The sequence below is a fragment of the Pristis pectinata genome, chromosome 5 (assembly GCF_009764475.1).
Source record: "Pristis pectinata isolate sPriPec2 chromosome 5, sPriPec2.1.pri, whole genome shotgun sequence".
Taxonomy (NCBI): domain Eukaryota; kingdom Metazoa; phylum Chordata; class Chondrichthyes; order Rhinopristiformes; family Pristidae; genus Pristis; species Pristis pectinata.
The window spans coordinates 8,790,754-8,797,811 of NC_067409.1; the positions used below are offsets into that span (position 1 = coordinate 8,790,754).

At 45.2% G+C, this 7,058-nt stretch overlaps 1 protein-coding gene across 2 annotated transcripts in view; it reads right to left on the bottom strand.

The window, feature by feature from the left end:
- Positions 1-7,058, bottom strand: part of hhatlb (hedgehog acyltransferase like, b) — a 60,063-nt gene that overhangs the window by 51,350 nt on the left and 1,655 nt on the right. The window contains exon 2 of one of the 2 annotated variants that reach the window (XM_052015455.1): positions 4,770-4,931. The exons of the other annotated variant lie outside the window; for it this stretch is intronic. The gene's annotated coding sequence lies outside the window, so the exon portion shown is untranslated. The remainder of the gene's footprint in view (positions 1-4,769; positions 4,932-7,058) is intronic. 2 annotated transcript variants of the gene reach the window in all.

Consider the following 7,058-nt stretch of genomic DNA (forward strand, 5'->3'; position numbering starts at 1 on the left):
ACTACGGGGTCTATACGATACACATCATCAATTCAACAAGAATCCTCACCTTTTGCTGTGTGAATGTTTGATTGATTAATCTTCCTAATATCATCCCTTCAATTCTCACAACTCTGAAACATCTTGGGCCATTTAAAACTCCAAATAGATTGTTGCTGAAATTATCCCAGGAGCTGAGGATCATAGATTAGTTACCAGCTGGAGTCTTTTATAGATGTGGAATTTAGCAGTTACAGTACTGGGCTCATAATAGCTCTGGACAAGCAACCAAAGGGCTGATTTCAAATAACCAAACTCAGCAAGTTTGGTAGGGCAACGCCAGGTATGTCGATAAAACCTACTGGGGCTGTCGTTTGTGAATCTGAAGCAACAAGAATGGTGCTGTTTTCTTATCTTACAATGCAAAAGGAACCTGAGATGACCTCCTTCCCCCCTCTCCCCCCCCCCCCCCCCCCCCAGAGGGTGGCCAGCATATGGAGTGAGCTGCCAGAGGTGGTGGTTGAGGCAGGTACAATAACAACACTTAAAAGAAACTTGGACAGGTATGGACCAGTTGGGCTGAAGGGCCTGTTTCTGTATGAGTCTGAGGAGACCATTTGGCCCATTGAGTCTATGCCAGCTCTCAGAGCAATCCTATTAATCCCATTCCCCACTTATTTTCCCTGAGTTCCATTCTCACATGCCCATTAACACTACCCCAATTCTCCTGCCATCTACCCACACTAGGGGCAATTTATTGTAGCCCACTTGATCACAAGGGCAAAACCCACACCTTGCAAGGAAAACATTGCAGATTCTGCACAGGTAGCACCAGAGGTCAGCACAAGCAAACTCTTCAGAAACCTCAGTGGCTCAGTAAACCTGCAATAAAGTAATATTTGATATTGTTCATATCAAAAAGAGGGGGAGAAACACATTAGTATTCTTAATATCAAAACCTAAGTTAGACCCTGATTCTACCTCATACATTTAGTTTTAGAACTAGTAATCTACAAAATATTAGAGGATCAGCAAAAGATACAAAAGCCTGAAAGCACATACCACCAGACTCAGACAGCTTCTATCCTGTGGTTATAAGACTACTGAAAAGACTTGTATCATAAGGTGGACTCTTGACCCCACAATCTACCTCGTTGTGGCCTTGCACATTGTCTGCCTGCAACGTTATCTCTGTAGCTGTGACACTTTATTCTGCATTCTGTTGTTTTTCCCCTTGTACTCCCTCAATGCACTTGTGATGAAATGATCTGTATGGATGGCATGCAAAAAAACAGTTTCATTGTACCTCGATGCATGTGACAATAAGAGACCAAGTTACCAGTTTAAATTGAGACTGGAGATCAGCCCTGAAGGGAGTAATTTACCCAAGGAGTGGGGAGGGAGAGAGTAGGCTGAGTGTTACCCCTAGTCTTCTCCTTGCTTTTCCCCCCAGAAGAGTTCTCCGCAACAAAAAAAATCACAGGTCGGTGTTTCATGGTGGTGACATAGACTTGTAGAACTGTTACAGTACAGGAGGAGGCCATACAGCCCCATCGAGTCTGTCCCAGCTCCTCCAGTCAGTTCCACTCCCCTGTTCTTCCCCCAGAGCCCTGTAAATTATTCTCTCTCCTGTTCCTTCTCAATCCCCTAACAGCATTGACTGCTTCTGTTCCCACCACCCCAAAATGCCCCAACTTCCAGATCATCATCATTCCCTGTCACATCTGCCTTTTTACTCAAGCACTTATGGCTCGGACCTCTGGTCCTGGAACCTTCCACTGAAAGTTTAGAGGGGGATTTATTCCTGTGCAAATTCATCATGACTTTGTATACCTCTACTGAATTTCCTCAGGACCTTTGTGCCAATCTTTGCTGCATCCTCTACACATTTTTCCCAAAGTACAAAGACCAAAAGTGGAAGCCATACTCCAGTTGTGGCCCAATCCGTGTTTTGCACAAGTGCAATATGCCCATCCTGGGTTTTATGCAGTGTCTCGGGAGTCTAATGTGCCTTACTGGGCTCTCCCCCCACCCAACCCTCGCTCTCGCTCACGTACACACACCTGGGTCCCTCTGTTCCCATATACCCTTTAAACTGTGCCATCTGGTCCCTCTTTTTCCAGTCCTGTTAAAGGGTCTCGACCTGAAATGTAGACAGTCCATTTCCCTCCATAGATGCTGCCTGACCTGCTGAGTTCCTCCAGCTCCTGTGTGTTGCTCCAGATTCCGGCATCTGCAGTCTCCTGTGTCTCCATCTGGTCTACATTGTTTCCCAGTCCATTAAATTCATTCTGCCCATTTAGCTATTTTTTAGTGAACAAATCTGGGACATCGTGGGCCGAAGGGCCTGTTCTTGTTGTCCGATGTTCATCTTGCAGACTATTTGTAGAGGCAGTCCCCAGGTTGTGAGAGGATTCTGGTCCCGAGAACTGTTCAACATCTCAGGAGCAGCTTCTTCCCCTCCACCATCAGATTTCTGAACGGTCCGTGAACACGACAGTTATTCCTCTTGCAGTATTTTTATATCTTATAGTAATTTTTACCTCTTGCACTGTACTGCTGCCACTAAACAACAGATTTCACGGCACACGTCAGTGATAATAACCTGATTCTGATCCTGTTCCTAAGTCAGCTTCACAGAAACGGCTGTGATGGGAGAGCGAGCAGGTGTGGGAAGAACGGCCGACAGCCGGCCTCACTGACTAGATGAGCGAGGGAGAGAGTCTGCTCAGCGCTCCCGGCTCTGCTCGGCTCCACCCAGCCCCTTGGGGGGAGAGACGGCATGGGGAAATGTACCGCTCCTACCCAGCAGATGATGCCTGCAGCCGGCAAATCCACCCCCATCCATCCCGCCAGTCTCCCAAACGCTTATTCATATGTATGGGCTGTACACAAATCAGGTGTTTGTAACTCGGAGGACCCATATCCTCTTCACTGCTTATCACAGTTCCAAGCTTAGGTCCTCATCAAGGGAGATGAGGATTCCCGTATCCCTTACAATATTTAATTCAGAACGAATGGGTCTAGGTGACGGTCACGTATGTTGTTGAAAAGTAATGTGAATGGAGGGGCTGTGACAGAAACCCACTGAGGAGAAAAGGACCCAGGGCAGTGCTACTTGACCTGGAGGAGTGGGAGAAAGGGATTTGCTCACAAGGAACAGAAGAAACAGCAGGAGTAGGGCATATGGCCTTTCAAGCTTGATCCACCATTCACTGATCATAGAATCATAGAACAGTACAGCACAATACAGGCCTTTCGGCCCACAATGTTGTGCCGACCTTTAAACCTCACCTAAGACTATCTTACCCCTTCCTCCCACATATCCCCTTATTTTAAATTCCTCCATATGCTTATCTAGTAATCTCTTGAATTTGACCAATGTACCTGCCTCCACCACTGCCCCAGGCAGCGCATTCCATGCCCCAACCACTCTCTGGGTAAAAAAAAACCTCCCTCTGATATCTCCCTTGAACTTCCCACCCAATACTTTAAAGCTATGCCCTCTTGTATTGAGCATTGTTGCCCTGGGAAAGAGGCGCTGGCTGTCTACTCCATCTATTCCTCTTAATATTTTGTACACCTATCATATCTCCTCTCATCAAAGAGTAAAGCCTTAGCTCCCTTAGTCTCTCCTCATAATCCATACTCTCTAGACCAGGCAGCATCCTGGTAAATCTCCTCTGCACCCTTTCCAATGCTTCCACATCCTTCCTATAATGAGGTGACCAGAACTGGACACAGTACTCCAAGTGTGGTCTAACCAGAGTTTTGTAGAGCTGCATCATTACCTCGCGGCTCTTAAACTCGATCCCACAACTTATGAAAGCTAACATCCCATAAGCTTTCTTACTCAGATCTTCCAGCTCAGTGCTATTTTCCAACACTTTCTGTATCCTTCAATTCTCTTAATTCCTACAAATCCATTAATCTGTTTTGAACAACCAAACCTCCAAATGCTCCGGGGAAGAGAATTCCACAGGTTCACCACCTCCTAGTGGAAGAAATTCTCCTCATCTCTGTCCCAAATGGCTTGCCTTTTACTTCTCAAAGTGGCCATAGGCTCCCCCGACAGGAAAAATATTCTCCCTGCACTTCACCTATCATGTCCTTTTGGAATTTTATACATTTCATTGAGGCTTCAGAGAGGATGCAGAAGAGGTTTACCAGGATGCCACCCAGATTAGAGGGCATGTGCTACAAGGAGAGGTTGGACAAACTTGGGTTGTTTTCTCTGGAGTGGCTGAGGAGAGACCTGATAGAAGTTTAAAAGATTGAGAGCCATAGAGTAGACAGCTAGTATCTTTCTCCCCCCAGAGTTGAAATGTCTAATACCAGAGGGCATACATTTAAGGTGAGAGGGAAAAGTTCAAAGGAGGTGTGTGGGGCAAGGTTTTTTTGCTTAAGCACAGAGTGGTAGCTGCCTGGAATATACTGCCAGGGCTGGGGATGGAGGCAAGTATGATAAAGGTGTTTAAGAGGCTCTTAGATAGGCACATGGACGTGCAGAGAATGAAGGGATATGGACATGATGTAGGCAGAAGGGATTAGTTTAGTTAGTCCAGCACAACAACATGGGCTGAAGGACCTGTTCCTCTACTGTCTTATGCTCTCTCCTCTCATTAGGGGTTCAAGTCTGACTCCAAGGAATCAATAGCAACTGACTCTCCAGAGCTCCACTGTCAGAGGTGTTGCTTTTTCAGATGAGACATTAGACACAGATATAAACGATCTCACACCATTTCAAAGAGCCAGCGAAATGATCCCTGGTGCCCGACTGATATTCATACCTTGAGTACTCAATTACCAGACGGTCTCATCTCACTGCAGTTTGTGGGATTTGCTGTGCACAAAACGCCCACTGCGTTTCCTACGTTACAGCACTGACCACACTCCAAGCTTATTAAGTGTCTGTGAAATACTTTGGGTCATCAGATTTGAAAGGTGCCTTCCTAAAATAAAATGTGCAGAAAATTTACACCAATTAAAATTGTCGCTGTAAGAAGGAAAACAATCAATAACGAATATCAAAACCACAGGTGCTGAAAATCTAAAACAAAACTGAAAATATTAAAAACACTCTGTTGATCAGTGGTATTTGTGGGAAGGGAAATAGTTAACATTTCCGATCAAAAAGACCCCTCATCAAAATGAGGAAGGGGATGAACAAAAGGATCATCACTGATAGGGTGAGGCCAGGGTTGCTGTGCGGATAAGTTATCTGGTTGAGACCTTGCCCTATCAGCGAAATTCCCTTTGTACTACACACCCGTCCCTCACTCTCTCTGCAACTTGCTTCTTTTCTTTCCCAATTCTGATGGAGAGTCTCTGAGTCATAAGGGCACATGGTATTAGACCACAGAAACAGTGTTCCTCTTTCCACAGGTGCTCTCTGACCCAAGTATTTTCAACATTTTGTTTTTGTACCAAATAAATAAACTAGTGTCTCCAATTAGAGTCATGGTTATCAAGTCATGCAGCACAAAAACAGACCACTATCAAGTACCCATCTACATCAAGCTTGTTTTCCAACATTTAGTCCAATAGCCTCTCGGCCCTGGCGATTTAAGTACCTCTGTGGATACTTAAATGTTCAGAGAGTCTCTGCTTCCACCACTCATTCAGGGTTCATGTTCTAGATTCCAACGATCTCTGAGTGGGGGAAAAATATTCTTCCTCAGATCCTCTCCAAATTGTTCACTCTTTATTTTAAACCTATACTCGGTGGTTTTAGACACAATGGAGAAAAGTTTCCAACTATCGACTCTATGTCCCTCATAATTTTGTATCCCTCCCTCAGATTCCCCTTCGGCATCCTTCACTCCAAGGAAAACAAACTCAGCCCATCCAGTCACTGTTCATAGCTGAAATGTACCATCTCTTGCAACATCCTGGTGAATCTCCTCTGCAATGTAATTACATCCTTCAAATTACCACTACTGATCACCTTCCAACCTCTGTCTGTCTCTACCTCCTCTCCCCCCACCTGGCTCCACCTTTTCCTCCTTTCTTTGCCTGTCTTTACCTATCACTCACCGGCCACCGTCTCCTGACGCCACCCTTCTCCATCCGCCCATCATCTCCCTCCTCACCAGGTTCCCCCATCGCCTGCCAGCCCCTGCCTCACCCCTCACTCTCCCCTCTACACTCAGTCCTGATGCAGATCTAGACCTGAAACATTGACTATCCTTTTGCCTCCACAGATGCTGCCTGACCCTCTGAGTACCTCCAGCAGTTTGTTTTTTGCTCAACATCCCTTCTGCACTGTGGTGACCAGAACAGCACGTAGTTTTCCAGCTGTGGTCTAACCAATGTTTTATCAAGTTGTACCATAACCTCTCTGCTCTTATATTCTATGCTTCAGCTAATAAAGCCAAATTGACCTGGACGATCAGTTTGTAAGACAAGTACAAGTGACAATAATAAACCAATACATGCAAATATCCCATTTTCCTTGTTAATCACCCTCTTCAGGATCTTCAGACTTGTACATCAAGGTCTCACTGTTTCTCAATATTCCTTGGGGTCCTACCATTTATTGTGCATGTCCTATCCTTGTTAATCCTCCCAAAGTGCATCACCTTACACCTATCGGGATTAAATTCCACATCACATTGCTCTGTCCATTTTACCAACTCATTAATGTTGGGCACTAGCTATTGATAACACCACCAATTATCACGCCACCTGCAAATTTACTAATCATACCCTCAACATTCACATCCAACTCATCGATGTGTATAACAAACAGTCAGTGTCCAAACACAACACTGTGGTACAACACTGGTTTCAGGCTTCCAATCACAAAAACAACCCTCTGCTTCCTATTACCAAGTCAATTTTGGATCCAATTTGCCAACTTGCCCTGGATCCCACAAAATCTCATCTTTTGGACCAGACTCCCATGTGGGATCTTGTCAAAAGCCTCACTGAAGTCCAGGTAGACTACGTCAACCACACTGCCCTCATCAACACGTATCAAATCTCTATCAAATTGGTCAGACAGGATCTCCCCTAACAAAGTCATGCCAATTATGTTTGATTGATCCATGCCTTTGCAAGTGTAGATTAATCCTATC